The sequence below is a fragment of the Python bivittatus genome, unplaced genomic scaffold, assembly GCF_059951505.1.
Source record: "Python bivittatus isolate LINGU-HERP-01145 unplaced genomic scaffold, Pbiv_v1 ctg000210_np1212, whole genome shotgun sequence".
Classification (NCBI taxonomy): Eukaryota; Metazoa; Chordata; class Lepidosauria; order Squamata; family Pythonidae; genus Python; species Python bivittatus.
The window spans coordinates 1,707,501-1,724,170 of record NW_028277053.1 but is presented as its reverse complement, the minus strand read 5'-3'; the positions used below and the strand labels follow the sequence as shown (position 1 = coordinate 1,724,170).

General features: G+C 48.4%; 1 pseudogene across 1 annotated transcript in view; it reads left to right on the top strand.

The window, feature by feature from the left end:
* LOC103064539 (uncharacterized) overlaps positions 1-16,670 on the top strand; it is a 42,117-nt pseudogene that overhangs the window by 1,154 nt on the left and 24,293 nt on the right. The gene's annotated exons all lie outside the window — the stretch shown is intronic.

Sequence of the window (16,670 nt, the reverse complement as noted above, 5' to 3'; positions counted from 1 at the left end):
TTCCTCGCACAACACATGGGGCGATAAGGGGAGGAGGAGGAGGAGAGGAAAGGGGGAGGGAGGCGGCGGCGCTGGAGGAGGAGGAGGAGGGGGATCGGGGAGGGAGGGGGAGCGAGCGAGCGAGCCGGCGAGGGGGGCAACCGGCGTGAACTCTCCCCGGGCTCAGGAGCCCCCAGCCGGAGAGAGCGATAAAGAGACGGGGGGAGGAAGGGGAAGGGGCGAGGGGCTGGACGCGGCGCTCAGGGCGGGGGAGCGCCCCAGCGCGGGAAGGGAAGGAAGGGAAGGGAAGGGAAGGGGGGATTAATAATAAATAGCAGGAGCAATATGTATCTCTGTGCACTGGGGTTTTGCATGCATGCGAAAGTAGGAATTGCGGGGGGGGGGGGCAGAGAAAGAGAGCCGGAAGACCAGGGATTTCAGGAGCGGCGATTGCAAAGGGGGGGCGGAGAGGGGAGGGAGGTTGCACGGGCACCCAGAGGAAGACGAGTGATAATTATTTTTTTTTAGGGGAAAAGAGAAAGAGGGGGGAAGGGGAAGAAGAACAAAAAAGAAGGGAGAGAGAGAGAGGGGAGAGAAAGGAAAGAGGGGGGAGCCGAGAGTCCCCGGGATCCAATATGCGGGAGAGGAGGAGGAGGAGGAGGAGGAGGAGGAGGCGACGGCGAGGCGGGGGGGCCCAGGAGTGAATGCGATTTATAGGAGACCGGCTGGGCGAGCGGCGGAGGCTTTCTCCGCGCTCAGCTCACCCAGCTCTCTATATAGTGAACTTTGACACCGCGGCTGCAACTTAGCACACGTTGCCATGGCGACCGCTCGCCTTATAAGGCAAGAGGCTGCCTTTGACTGGTCAAAAGCTCGCGGACCTCCCCTCGCCCCTCATTGGGCAGTTTAGCCTTGTGCAGGGCTGGGATGGCTGGAGCCGGGGAAGTCCGCGCGGTCCTAAAGCGAGCTCTGTTCGCTGCTTCCCTCGCCCGCCCGCCCGCCCCCCCCCGCCCGCTGTTCTATCCCTCGCCCTGAGCATCCCCGCCTGTCTGTTTGTCTGACTTTGTTTTTTCCCCATACTCCAGTCCTTCGCTCCTTCCTCCCGTCTCCCTATTTCTTTAAGAGAGGTTTTTGAAACTCAGAGCAACAACAGTAAGATTATGGGAATGCATCATCATCATTATTATTTTTATTATTAGTATTACATTATCCTTCTTTATGGTCATTGATTTCTGGTATAAAAATGAGCTTGGTTTGCATCTGGGATTCTAGACAGGTGCGTGTATGCGTGTGAGTGGGCGCGCGCGTGCATTTATTTATGAATGCATAACACAAATCTGCAGCCCTCTTTGTAAGATAACGGACTTTCTGAACTCTGCCGGGAGATCAGGGGTTGCGTTCCTCACCTCTGAAAGGCTGGGGCTATTGCAGGGGACTCCCCCCGTCCTTCTACTCCACTATTCTTGAGACTGAAAGACGGGGATATTTAAGGTATTCTGAAAAAAAGTTAATCACATCGGTGAGGCAGGGGCGACAGAGGGAATTCAAGATACCTGGGAAGTGATCTGAATCAATATTTTACACAACTAAGATCACTTCAAGGCTGAAATGCCCATTGATTCCCATTGCGGATTAAAGTTCTACAGGTATACCGGCTGAACTTTTAATTACCTGGCAGCTCAGATGATGACGACGATAATAATAATAAAAATAACGATGATGATGATGATGATGATGATAATAATAATAATAATAATAATAATAATAATATAACCCGACTTCTTTATAAAACGAAACACCCATGGTCTCTCTAATATTCTCCCGCTGATCTTGCGGTTTGCAGAGACTTAAAGTCTAACTTGATCTCACTATTGATGCCCGTATGTCTGAGCCAGGCAGTTAAAACTGGATTTCCAACCTGAACATTTACAAAATCCTGTCTAGATGAGGACTTCTGGTTTCCTTAACTCTGGGACAGACTGATCCTACAGTAAAGGCACAGATTTAGGCATTCGCTCATCTTCTGCAGGAACCTCTTATAGCCTGACATATATCAGCCTACACAGAGAGAGAATCAGAGGGAGGGTATGGTGTCCAACTTCAGAACAGTGACCCTTAAACTTCATTGTTCCCTTGAAGTCCCTGCCATTCTCCTCCACCACGCCAGATGATGAAGATGATGATCCCCCCCCCTCGCAATTACTTTTGCTCCACGTTCACACAGAGAGGAGAAAGCATTATTAACCAAACGCATGCACCCATTTCAGGGTGCTGGTATGTCTCCCAAGTGGGAAGACTTCACACCCAGACGCTTTCCCTGGGCCAAGGCATGGAAAACAGGGGGAGGAAAAATAGGAAAAAGCATGATTTTACTCCAAGAAAACACCTTAAACACCTTGGAAAGGGGAATTTCGGAGGTCCACCCCTGCCCCCTGTTCAGATCATTCAATTTCTTCCTCTGAACCGAGATTGGAAGGGCTTCTTTATTCAGGCTGCGGCAAAATCCGGAGCAAACGAACCCCATATCAAGACCCCATATCAAGACGAAACACCCAAACGTTATGAGGGATGTCCAGACCAACGCAGTTAGATTTTATTTTATGGTCTTAGCTGAAGTTAACCATTCAAACCACCCAGCTATCCGTGGAGAGGTGGAAGTCCAGCTCTAAGTGGGGGCAAAGCTTACCAACCTTCGCAAAGAAATACCTTTTCGGAGAAGGCAAATAATAATAATGATGATGATGATGATGATGATGATGATGATGATGATGATGATGATGATGTCTCAGCGGGGTTAGCATTAGACGGGAAAAACAGAGCATAGCTAACCCATACAAATATATAGTCGGTGCAATGTAATGTATATGGATGGGTATGATAGATATGTACACACACACACACACACACACAATATGTGCATACAGACTGATATACTTATATGTGTGTGTGTGTGAATATATATTCAGACAAGCAGAGGTCTGCGACACCCCTTCGAAGTCAGCAACCGCGTCTCAGACTCCGGGCCCCGCAACGACCCCCTGCATTTGGCCCTCTGCAATCTGAGGGCCTCACTTCTCCTCCTAATACACTTTTTTGGGAGGGAGGGAGGGAGGGGGGGGCAGCAGAAATAAAGGCTGCTGTTAAAAGCTCGCAGGTGTAACGGAGGGATGGCAGGAAAGGGCAATTGTGACCTGTGCTCGCTTCTGGCCCAGTCTGGAAATTCCTGTCCCTTCCTCTGGCCAATTTCGAGGCGAGGATGGGGATCCCTTTCTGGCCGCAGGATGGGGCGGGTTAGAAGCTGTCCCTCTCCTGTGAACACCACCGGCCCGTCCGTCGGGTGGCCGCGACCTAGCGCCTCGGCCCCCTCTCCCAGCCACTCACCGCCAAACACGCCTGCTTTCGTGCACACCCAGGTTGCGTTCACACCACAAGCTTAACGGGTCAGGGAAAGATTAGCGCCTGAGGCGTCAGCGGGGCTGGCTGTGCTAAGGTTGGAGGCGCGTGGCGTGGCTGGGGCGAACCCAGACCGCTGGGCTAGGGAATGCACAGGGCCACCCCAGCAAACGGGCTAATTTCAGCCGGCAGGTCAACCTGTTGCCCGAGGAATCCAGCCAGTGAAAAGCCACATAACTGAGCTTGCGGGCAAGGGTCTCGATTTCTCCTTCCCAACTACTTCCAGGCAAGATCATTCCATAGATGCCAGCAGGGGGAAAGTGAATAGCAAACAGGCTGTTTTATATCTTTCCCCGGAACACAAAGGCGACTCGAGAAAGACCGGCGAGGAGAAAGACGGCGGCTTTGTCCCGGGTAGAGTTTTTCTGTACCCCCGCAGAAGACAAGAGCCGCTCATTTGCCACGGAAAGGCGACGCGGAGGAAAATGAGCTGCCAGCGCAGGTCCCGTGGCGGACCCCTGCTCCCTTCTCTTTCAAAGGGCTGGCGCGGTTACGGGCGGGCGAAGCTGGGCTCGCTGGCTGGGGCTTAAGTTTGGCCGTAGGTAGCCCACGTCGCGTGTGAAAGGAGACTCCGGAGCGCAGCACTCAGGGACAGCTCACTGCTCAGCTAGTCGGATCCTCTGGGCTGGCTCAGCCCGGGTCCTAGAGAGCTGTCCTTGGACAGGAGGGGAGTAGAATCCCAGCTGGGATCCCGCTTGTACCTCGGGGCGTGAGTGTGTGCTGGCAGGCGGTCTGCTGTGCAACTTTGGGTGGTGGCCGTGGGGGAACGCCGGCAGCTGGAGCAAATAACAAGCGGGATATACTCATTTGCCCGTTTGAAAAGCTGGGGTTCAGACACGGAGACACTGGGGATCTGGAAACAAGCTAAAAAGAAAACCCAGATGAAATGGGGAGGGGGGGCAGGAGAAAGAAGGAGAGGCGCCCAAAAGTAAATCCAAGCAAAGAAGTTGGGAAGGGGGAAATCACCCCCTTCTCTTTGTTTTAGGTTCTTTCCCCTCTTTCCCTCCTCTGCCAGCGTGTATGTGGGTGTACATTTGATTAGTCCCCCTCTTTCTTGGCGGACTACTTTGGAAGCTCTCAGCGGAGAAAGACGGGCTGCTTCCCGCCCCCCTCTCTCTCCTCTTCCCTCCCAGCTCCACCCGAAGAGCCCTGAATGGGTGAAAGTGGCCCACATTGTGTTGCTCTGATCTTTCAAGTCAATGTAATTTTTAACCACTGGCTAGTGGCACTTTGAAAATCCCCAGGGGCTGTCAGAGCGGGACCTTTTGGAAAATTTACAGTGCGAAATTAGAACATATGCTAGGGGAGAGCGAGAGAGAAAGAGCGCGCCAGAGAAACGAGAGAGAGATGGGGGGGGGGGATAGAGAGAGAAAGAGAGAGGATAGAAACGGGGGGGGGGGGCAGAGAAGCTGGCAGGGAGACTCCAGAAGTACAGTATGCGCCTGCCCCCTAGCGAAAGTCTGTCACCGGCATAGAAAACTCAACTTTCAAAGAAACGCGCGGCTCTTAAAGTGAAAGAGACTTGGGGGCCACGCGGAGCCGGGCTAACCAGGCAAACGGGGGCAGGGTGGGATGGACAGAGGAGCCACGGCCAAACTTCTGTAGTTGTTAAACCTCTCACTGATTTTTTCCCCGGATGGCCCATTTATCCAGACAGGTTCTGTTGGCCTCCGGACTTCGACCGAGCCTCCTTAGCTTCCGGGAAAAGCTTTTTTTTTTTTTAAGGGAGGGGCGAGGGGTGAGAAGGGATGAGTTCGGGGATATCCCCCCTTCCTTTTACAGGCAGAAGGCGAGTATGAGTGTGTATTTCTGGCTGCAGGGCAGGGTGTCTCTTTTCCATGCCCCATTTGTTTTAAAGTGACACCGGCGTGGTGATTTTTAATCTCCCCCCCCAAGTTCCACGCATGCACGCACACACGCGCTTACACACACACACACACACACACACGCACACACACAGAGTTGGAAGGGACAAACAAAACTTTGCACCCGGATCCTGGACCAACAACCGATTCACTCTGGCAATGGTGAGTACTCCTGTTTATTTATTTTATCATTCATCAAAAATTCTAAGGAAGGGATGAAGGGTGGGATGGGTGGGGTGGGGATGGGGGTGGGGGTGGGGGTGGGGGTGGGGAGCAACTTGTTGGAAAAACCGAGCTATTTCTTCAAGAAATGAAAAAAAGCAGCCCAATTCAACCGACCTCACACGCACGTGGCTACACAGTCTGGGAACGGCATTCTTACCTTCTGATTCCCTCCACCCCCGCCCCAGGCGCGCCTCTTCATCAAATCTTTGCCCAGACCCCACAGTAACAACAACGCCAGTTGTTTCATGGACCCACTCCCCCGAACGCTCTCGCACGACGGGTTTGGGAAGTGGGGATGTGGGGTGCCGTTTGGTGTCTCTAAAAAGCAATGGGCTCGTCCTCCCACCCCCCAAAAGGAGAAAGCTTCCCACGAGAGTGCGCCCGCACACCAACTCCTTTCTCGGTGCAATGCCCGGAGAAGAACCCCGTCCAGGTCCCCCCATCCCAGTAACCTTTCCCAAATGAGGTTCCCGACTCTGCCCTGCTTCGGGGGCGTTGACTCAGGAAGGCAAGTCCCAGAGTTGGACTGCAACGCGGGGACTTCCTTGGCAGGCAGTGCGCCTCAGATCGCAACACAAAAGCTTAACCCAGTCACACGTCCCCCCAAATAATAATAATAATAATAATAATAATAATAATAATAATAATAATAATACAGAAAAAGAAAGTGAAAGAGAGAATCAGCCACCCCAAAACGCGTCGCAAGGAAAGGGGATGGGGGGGGGGGGAGAGGAAGAGGGTGGTGGGGGAGAAAGAGAGAGAGAGAGAGAGAGAGAGAGAGATTTAAAACGAGAATTAAACATACCCAAAGAATATTTGCTTTGTTCAAGATCCCAAATCGCTTGCATCTTCTTCTTTAGTTGGGCAGCGGTTGGCAAAATTGCTTTTAATTGTTATTATTATGATTATTGTTTTGCCCCTCCCTCCCTTAGGCTGTGAAGACGTATCTTCTTGGTGTTTATCTAAACGATTGTGCAAACTGATTGTTTTTTTTTAAGCGAGGGGAGGTGGGGGGGGAGAGAAAAAAGGAAGAGAAGGGGAAAAAAAATTACAAAGGAAGAAAGACGAAAGGGTGAGATGTGTTCTAGTCTATGAAGAAACGTGTTTTCCCCCTGTGTATTCTTCGCGTGAAGATTTTTAAAAAGGGGGGGGGTGGAATTATATAAATATATACACACACAATCTAAGTTTAAGCGGGCGGGCGGGGGGGGGTGAGCTTCTCCACGGTAGTGGAGGAATGTAAGCCTTTAAAAAAATGGAGGGGGGAGAGGAAAGAGCCCCCACCCAAATGTTAAAGATCTGTCGCTCTTCTCACTCCTTAGAAGGAAGAACGTCTGATTACACCTTGTTTGGGGCTGGAAAGACGAGACTTTGGAAACACACACACACACACACCGACATACACGCAGGCACACACCCCTCCCCCAATGGAACAGGGGAGAGAGAAAGAAAGGGGGGGGGGATGCTTCCAAATTAAATGTGCGTTGTAGAAGGATGGAAAACAGATCCTAACGTAAAAGGAGGGTGCTTGTGCGTTTGGGTGAAAACGGGAGTAGGTTAAAAAGAAGAAACATCCAGAACCAGAACTGCAGTGCGTGGGGGAAAGTCCGAAGCTTAAAATTCCGGGACTTTTCTGCCCCTCTCCCTCCACCAGTCCCCCTCCTCTGGCTGCGTTCGCACAACGCGCTTCCCCTGGTTGCTGAAGTAACCCCCTTTCCGGGTTCGAGCTGTACCTCTAAGGCTAAGGTAACTCAAAGGGCCGCCCCAAGAAGCTTAAGAGAAGACGAACCAAGCTTAGCGTGCCGTAGGAATGCAGGGAGCGGGTTCCGCGGCGCCTGGTGAGCACCGCCACTTGCTCCCCTCTGCAGGGTCCCCCCTCCCTTCCAGAACGTCCGAAGTGACCCCACACATTTGCGGCCCCTCGATCCCTCGAGCTGGAATCAAGGGAAACTAAGCAGCGCCCCTTCCCTCTCTTAAGCGAGGGTTGGTGGCAGGGAGGGAGGGAGAATATTCGGCTCTGAAATCTCGCCTGTCCTGCTGCCTTCAGAATGGACACTCGGCGCAGAGAAAGGCTCTGGGCAGATCTTTATAGCTCGCGCTAAGGTTTCCAACTGGTAGAGGATCGCTTTTCTGGCGTTCCCCCCTTCTGAAGGAAAGGTGCTTTGAAAAGATAATTTTAATGCAGTCATTGATGGGTGTGTGTGTGTGTGAGAGAGAGAGAGAGAGACGGGGAAGGATAATCTCTCACAGTAGTTGGTGAAAAGATACTGTCCCAAGTGACAAAAGGTTCACACCTTTATTTTGTTTTATTCGTTTCCGACTATTCCCATTCTAGATCTTGAAAAGAGGGCACGGATCCCGCCGTCTCCCTGAGCTTTAATTGAGCTTTTACAAGGCAAATGAAATTTACAAATGGATTTGCCCCAATAATTGCGCGCGCGCGCACACACACCCACACCACACTTAATTATGTTCCTCTAGAAGGGTGGCTTTAGGATGGTGGGATAACGCAGTGTATTTGAAAGGGGGGAAAAAGGGGAGGGTGACTTTCTTTTGTGGGTCATCAAATGCCCACATTATAGGCCTGTAAAATCCTCAGTCTTGGAAATATTGTAGAAGATTAAATATATCCTAAAAGGACGCTTTCTGATAGGTTTATGGCCGGTGGAGGTGGTGGTGATGGGAAAGGCTTCGACCTAGAGCCCCCTCTCTCTTCCCTCCCCCAAACCCCACCAAATAATCTACATCCCAGCCTCCCCTCCCCCGGGGGGGGGGGAGCTGGCCACTTTCTTCCTTTTTTACTCCCAGAGTTTTCCTTGAAATCTTGGGGGGGGGGGGGGAGGAGAATTTGTGTGTGTGTGTGTGTGATGGGGAGGAAGGACGACAGCCAGCAGAGAATTCAGTTTGTATCTTTTAGAAAGATATAATAATAATAATAATAATAATAATAATAATAATAATAATAATAGATGCACATATTCTCTGTTGGCTGAAACAAAGCCAAAGGAGAGAAAGATCTTGGGGGGGGGGGGCAGTGGGAGAAAAGATCCCAGTTAGAAATGGTTTCAGTCTCAAGCTTCGACATTTTGTCTCTCCGCTCCCTCTCCTCCCCCCCCCTTCTTCCCTTTTCGAAAGCTCGGCCGCAGTTCGGAGGTTAGCCCAGGCGTTGGGATGAAAGGGGTCAGAGGTGAGAGTTACGTTAACCCTAAACGCGAGGAAGAAGCCTGGGGTCCCTCGCCTGCCCGCCACCTCGGCTGGCTGGCGGGGCCTTGGAGCAAAATTCCCCTAACATACCAAGCCGAACAAAGGGGGGGGGGTGTCGGATTTTTACACCCCCCCCCCTCCAAACGGACCCTTTGAACTCAAGGAATTTGAGAGTAATACGAAGGACGGCCCTCTTGTGTGTGTACGTGTGTGTGTGTGTTTTCTTTCCCTAGTTGGTGTTTCCCTCTGCGTTTTTCCAAGGAGCGGTTTTGTCTTGAAGAAAGTGTGTGTGTGAGTGAGTGAGAATGGTGTGAAAGGGATGGAGAAGGTCCCCGGCAAATCGCTTTTTCTTCTCCCTTCTGTCTTTTCGGATCAGCGCCTTTCAATGGGCGGAGAGTGCTTAGTCTGCCCGAACACCAACGCTTCCCCACCCTTCTTTCTTCTCCGGCGAGGCAAAAAGGCCTCTAATTAAATTGTTTGCTACGGTCCAGGCGGGACGATTCGGGAGACCTCTCTTAAAAGAGAATGTGCTGGGCCCGGGGGGGGGGGGGGAGGCGGAAAAAGTGGCCCCCGAACAAAGCAGTGGAGGAGGAAAGGTGTCCCTCCCCCAGTCCGATTTCACCTGGACGAAGAGGAGGCAAAGTTTTCCTTTCCTTTCTGAACAGGAACCTTACAAAAAAAAAAAAGCACAGAAGCGCAGCGGACTCGCGGCTTTCAAAGAGGCCAGGCGCTCTCTGTTGAAGGCTCCCGGGTTTTCTTCCGTGCGGTCCGGAGAAAACCGGAGTGTCTCTGTCGCTGTAGAAAGGGCCTCCCAGAGCTGCAAATTTGAAGAGGGCTGCTACGGTTTGTCCACCCCCCCCCTTTTTTCCTCCTTCTGGGCGATTCATTTGTGAGCGTCTTTCTCTCTCGCCCTCCCCCTTGATGGTACTGAGAGTTATGCCTCGAAATGACCTCGTTCTGGGAGGGAAGGGAAGACGGATCTAATTGCACCCGAGAGTTATTTCTCCGTGAGAATGATGGGACGGATCCAGGAACTGTAGCCACCGCTACGTTTATTTATGTTTGTTTTAGACGCTCGCGTCCTTCTGTTATTCCAGACACACATCTGTCAGCTGGGAGAACGCGCGCTCGTCCCTACACTGGAGGCATAGATAACTGCGCGTGGCAGTCTTCCCCAGCCGGGCGCCCTCCAGATGTATGCCCTCCCGTCTCCGAATTGGGTGGGGCTGGTGGGAATTGCAGGGCCACACAGCTGCAGGGCAGACTGGTCGCTTGCTGTCTGCCAATCTGCCGGGCAGAGGAAGAAACACCAGGAAGCGGAAACATCTGCTCGGTGGGCACCATCCATGTGCCCTACAGCACCGGGCTGGCTGAAGAGGGAGTGAGCCCCACTGAATTCCGACAGAGCGGCTCGCGGGAAATTTTCTGCCTGCGAGTCCTCAACGCCCTTAAAACTTTTTAAAGAAAAAATCCCTGGATCTAGCAGACGGCGAAATTGCCTTAACGAGGGCCGGATCGCCTTGCTCTGTTGCTAGGGGAACAGATGAACCCGCAGTGTTCGAATCTGGCTCCATTCACACGAACTCTTTGGGTTATCTCGAGAGCTCCCGGGGTGGGGGAACCCTCGACTTTATTTTCGGAAACAGGAAGCGAGGCTGGCCGCACCAACCATTTGTTCGGTTCCCCTGTACCTTCAAACACTTTTCTGACCAAACACGGGCAGGCTGTCCTGTTGTGTGAACGAAATGGCCTCCCCACCCACTGCGCCCATTTTTATCTGCCCGCCCGAGTATTTATGCCTCCAGCTAATCGGAGAGTGAAAGACAGCGTGAGAATGCGTGACGGACGGAGGAGCAGGTGTCAAAAAGCGTCCGAAGAGAGAAATCCAAGGAGAAATCCAAGGAGACATGCGCTTCTCTGGGACTGCTTTTGTTTCGGTCATCAGAAGTTCCGCGTCACCTTGCGCACGTCTTTCCTAATGCGTGTATCTGGTTGCTGCAGGTTTTTACAGGGTGGGAAAGATCTGGCAGGAAACTGAGCCTCAGAAGAGCAGGGTCTTCCCCCTGCTGATCCCTTACTCTCTCCTTCTCTCTCTTCCCTTTTCTTCCCCTCCTCCAGAGAACTATCCTTCGTCCAAGAAACATCTTTGGAGTCTTTTTGACACACACAACCCTCTCAATCTATGTCGATGTGTTATTTTGATTTCGCGGTGAGCTCTGTCTAGCGATCCGCCTGTACGAAATGCTCTGGTATAATGCGCGGCTGCTCCGAGCGGCGGCTGCACGCAGAGCCTTACCTGGATCCTGACCTGCGCTGTGCGCAGCAATTTCGGAAATGCTTCTCATCTACCATTGATTAATGAGGAATGGGCGGCGGTGTATTACTGGGACACGCGCTATCTTGCGCGCGCGCGCGAGAGAGACGGAGAATTATTCTGAGCAAATTAATCCATCTTCACCCGCCTGCCTCTTTGTCGCTTTCAACTTTGCGGGCGCTTTCAGGGAGGTTTCTCGCCGCGGGAGAACAAACTTGCAAATTTAGGTCGGAAGTTAAACCGGAGAGGAGAGGGCGGTATTGGGTGGAGGGGGGGGGGGAATACAAATGAGAAGTTTAAAAAATGGTGGGGTGGGGGGGGGAAGAAAGAGGTAGTAACCTTCCAGCCCTTGGGAGCGTTTTTTCTTTCCGCTCATGCTTTTCTCGCTCCGCGTATTTCCCGCGGATAGGAGTTCCGGGGAGCTCAAGTTTATTGAGAAGTTTGACTCAGATGCCACAAGCTACTCCCTTCCCCCCACCTGGGCTCTTTCTCTTGGCCACTTCTGGACAACAATATAATCCAGCCCCCCCACTCCCCTTTCCTCCGCTTGGGCTGAGATCTATCGATCCAGAGGAGACGCTGGAGGTATCCAGGAAGCTAAATATTTACCGATCACACGATAACAGGCAGGTTATTCCGAACGATCTTTCTTTCTTTTTCTTTCTTTCTTTCTTTCTTTCTTTCTTTCTTTCTTTCTTTCTTTCTTTCTTTCTTTCTTTCTTTCTTTCTTTCTTTCTTTCTTTCTTTCTTTCTTTCTACAGAGGGAAGGGGGAAATCATTTTATTAGTGTTTCTAAAACAAAGAAACACATTCCAAGCAGGAGTGTTTTAAGATGTGTCTTTTGCGGGATGAAAAGAGTTAGCGAAATCGATACGGAGTGATTAGGAGCTCCTGCGGTGGAGAAGGAGAGCAAAGGCGGCGAGGCAGGAGGGAGAGCTGAGAATTTCTTACATTCGGTAATGCCAGGTGAAGGGGAAAGGACTGGAATCCTTTTATACCTGGAACTATCGGGCCGAGGTTTTAAAAGGAAGGGTCCCCTGCTCCCCTTGGCAGAGAGAAATAAAACCTGATTAGAACAGGGGCGGAGGTGGAGGGGGCTCCTCGCTCCGCATCCCCCGAGATGATCAGCGCCTCTTTCCCTCTCTGGAGGAAGGTGAGAGCACCCAGCAGACGGCGGGACCTCAGGGCTGGAAACAGCCCGACTGTAGTTCAAACGTCTATTTAATTCTGCTTCCGCCCTTGCAGTTATTAATCATTTCCCTCGCGCTTTACGCGGGTCCTGGAAGGGGCTGGGTGGGAGAGAGCGAGCGACTCCAGCACGACAGACAGGGAAGCGTGGAGGGAACTCAGAGGGAGGCCTCCTCTGGCCGGCTGTCTCGAGCCCCATCAGTTGACCTGAAGTTAGGAAGATCTTTAGGGAAGCGTTTATCCACCGTCGACCAAGCCCTGTTCCGTCCCACTCTCCTTAAATATGCGGAGCGAGGCAGAGAGATTTGGGGACGGGGGAGAGGTGAGGTTTAAAAGTCTTCTTATTCGGATGAACTCCGCCCCGCCCGTCCCCTTCCTTCTGATCTCTGGTGGGACGCGGGGTGGGTTTCTTTTCCAATTCACCACAACTAGGGGCTTTTTCCTTCCAAAAGAGAACAGTGAAATAGGTAAGGTTAAAGAAAGTGAAACTCTCCGAATTTTCGGCATTTCCTGAGACACCCTTAGGAAGGAAGGAAGGAAGGAAGGAAGGAAGGAAGGAAGGAAGGAAGGAAGGAAGGAAGGAAGGAAGGAAAAAAAAAGAGAAAAATCCAAGAAAAGTAAATCAAAGTCACAGAGTCTTTTTTGTTTTTTGTTTTTTTTTAAAAACAGCCATTTAGTAAGCTCCTCAACCATCTAAGAGGTTTCATCCCCATTTGTGTTTTCATTTCAGTTTAGGAAATCACAGGAGGGAGACAGAAAGGACTTCTCTCTGCAGCTTGAAATGCTCAAAATAGATTTTCTCAGCTTAGACTTAGAGATGGGGCGCTTTGACAATGCAGGTGTCCCCCCTCTCTCTCTCTTAATCGCACATCGAAAGGTACTTGCCCACTCCCCTCGTGGAAGGTGACAAAACCGAGAGGATACAATCACAACCGATTCCAGGCAAAAGTTTCCTCAGAGTGGACAGGTTAGCTGAGAAGGAGTTCTTAAGAGCTATGTCTCTCTGCTTCTCCTTTTCTTAGGGAAAAACAAGCACACCAACCTTTGGAGTTAAGAATCAGAAGGATACCAGACACCAGATTCCTTAAAAAAAAAAAAATCTATCAGGGTCTTGAGTTAAATGCTTTGTTTCTCCTTGCTTGGAGCAATTGCACCCCACTCCTAGTTTTGAGGGCTGGGTGGAAGATGCATTTCTCAAGCTAAAATAAACCAAACGTCTTGTTCATCAAAATATCTCACCCTTCCTGGTAACTCTGAATTAAAGTAAGTTTCCTTCAGCTGAGCAACTTTCTTCCTAAGAATATTACAGTACTGTTAGACCAACATGTTTTAAAGGGGTGAGGAAGAAGAGGCATATTGTCAATTTCTCCTATAATCTAATAACTTTTTGCCTAATTCCTTAGACCAGAGATAGGGAAGGTCTGATGCAAAGGGTCAGAAGCAGCTGAGTTTCAGCAACTCTTGCAGGCCCTGAGCAGAATCAAGGTTAACTACATTGAACAGATAGCCGAAGGATGGAGGTACCAATGCAAGGGCGGGGTGGTGCTTTAAATAAAAGAAGGTGCTTAGGGATTGTCCTGAATGATTTCTTGCAGTTCCCCAGTTTTCAAGGTGTGTATGAATGTGTAGATATCCCACCCTATTATAAGAATTGGTAAATGTTTACCTGCGTTGAATAATATTTGTATATTAGTTTAACTATTCAAATTCCAGAATTGCTTGATTACCATTTCATTAAAGGAACAGGAGCCATATTTGAAGCCAGCAGTTCTAGTCTACCAAAAATCAATTTAAAAACATGCCCCCTAAAAGAAGTCCAAGAAAAAACTCTCATTTGCATATTTTAATAGGTTTGTTTCCCAACTGAGAACAGAGACAGAGATCAACTTAGAATTGCATGCTGTTGTAAATAAAAAGTGTGTCTGTGTATGTATGTGCGTGTGTATACGTGCATATAACATATACACACCTAGACAGAGATACATTCAGGTTTCCTATTTTGGACAGAGACATTTCAAGAAAACGTGACTTAAAAAAATCTTGTTATGAAGCAGTTTGAGAAACCAAAAAATCAAAGTAATTACCATTACTGTTTTAAAAACCCACATCTTTTCCCAACAATCTGACAATAATTAAGGAGTGCAATTGCAGTCTCTTCTAGTAGTGATATTTTCTCTTTCTCCCCACCCCCCCCCTCTTTTTGTCAGATCCCAGATTCAGGAAAAAAAAGCATTAAAACAAACATGAAGAATATGCTTCTTGTAAAAATTAGTTTTGAACTCAGAATTGGCTTTAATTCTTCTGCACATATTAACATTCCTAGTTAATATTAAACAAATAGGAGCCCACATTAATTAAAGAGACCACTCTATTGTTTCCGATGCCGATGACTTATGTTAAGCATTAGCTACTTAAGAAGTGGTATTCAAAAGAGAACCTTTAAAAAGTCTAGGAAAACCCCACTCTGAATTTGCATGAGTGCAGTTGGACAGCTTGAAACCCCAATATTAACCCACACTACGTTATGTACTCCTGTAATGATTAGTACATCCTCATTTCTTTTTCCTGAAAGCGTTTGGCACATCCTTGCAAACATTTTAAGTGCCTCTTTTGAAACTGGGACTCCTCAAATGAATGAAGATGAGCTAGTCATAAACAGTGTTAAATACTTGACTGGAAGAGGAAGTTAAAATTTCACTTACCCCTAATTCTCCCCCCCCCCCCTCGCCTTATTTTTCTTCTACTAACATTCGGTCTCTTAGTGTTCTTCTGCTAACATTCACTTTCACATCAAGGAGTATTTTCTTTCTCATCCTCTCTCTTTCAAAGCTACCTTGAAAAATATTGCCTGTTTGGTATCAAATGGATAAAAATATATTTAAGAATGTCAAACAGAGTAATGAAAAATCCAATTCAGGTGCCATAGGGAGGGGAAAATGCACCGAAAAGCTTCAAATGATACACATCTTGAGGAAAAAAAAATGTTTCAAACATTCCTGATAAGTCCTTTTGCTCATAATTTGGGATTTTGTTTCACAGGAGTTTTTCCATCCTCTTTCTTTGTACATCCACCAGTTTAAAGCAGTAGATAAACTCTATGCATGCTGTCAAGCAGTTACAGAATCCCAAATCTACTAATCAGCTCTGTTTCCATCTAGGAAGTGATCAGTATATAAATCTCAAAAAGTAAAAAAGAAAAAGAAAGAAACCTTATTTTGAGATGTGGAAGAAAGTGAAGCCGCCTTCACACTGCCTTCGGAACATGGGTGTCCTGAACTTATAGTCCTGTTGATTAAAAGTGATCCTTCCTTTAGTTAATTAATTAAGCAATTAAACCAATATTCCAATTAAAGCATGCACACGGTCGGGTAAAATAATCCCATGGGGAAACCTCCTTGGTGTAACCCTAGCCCCTTTTTCATAGCACTCCTCATTGTTTTGTATCCGCTTTTCCCACTGATATTATCTTTCCAAGGAATTTTTATTATTGTTGTTCCTTCAAATGCAATTCATGAGAAAATTCTCCATGCAGGAATGGGCAAGTGATGCTAACAGCTCAGTCTAGAAAGAGTTATTTTGAGGTGGGGGGGGGGGGGACCTCTAGATACTGTGCAGTCTTACACGTGTTGGCTTGAAATAACTTTTGAGTTTGATCAGGTTTACTCCTGAGTAAGCAGACATTTGATTATAATCTTCATAATGAAACACTGGCATTTTAAGTTTCAGTTAACTCAAGGTGTGGATTCCCACCCCCCATTTTTTAAAAAATTTTTTTTTAAGGTAGTCCCCCTACTCCACCCCAATATCTTTTTATTTCCAAATCTGGAGTTGTTTTAAGCCCATGAGAATAATTTGTACAATTCTGTTATTTAAAGATGATAGGTATTTATCTTCTTGGAGGTGGGGAGAAAATAATCTTTTCTTCTCTTTCTCCTCCTCCTCCTTCTATAGCATACTGTGTTTATGTGGGCTTTTTGGGCCACAATTTAACTTTTAGGAATCTACAGTCTTGCCTCATGTTCCAGAAACCTTTGAGGCTGATATCACTTATTTATTTTTTAAAAGTTGCTACAATCTGTCACTGGAAAATCCATCCTATGTTTCTTATTTCCATGTTTCTCATGCAAATCAGGAAATTGCTAATCCCTAGATTTGAAGACCATAATTGTTATTGAAATTGTTATTGAAACATTGAAATAGAAGGGATCAAAAGGCAAAGCACCTTCCTTTTGGATATTATTTTTTCAAACAAAATTATATTTTATTCATGCTCACTTTCAGTAGCAATCGTAATAATGTTAGGAGAAGGGCGATCGTATGTTTTTTTGTTCCATGTTTCTAAATTAAAATAGCTTTTATTTTGAATATGATTTGAATTATAGATTTGCAATTCAGTTGCCATTGATGATACAGTATGAAATATTTCCTGAACACATAACTTC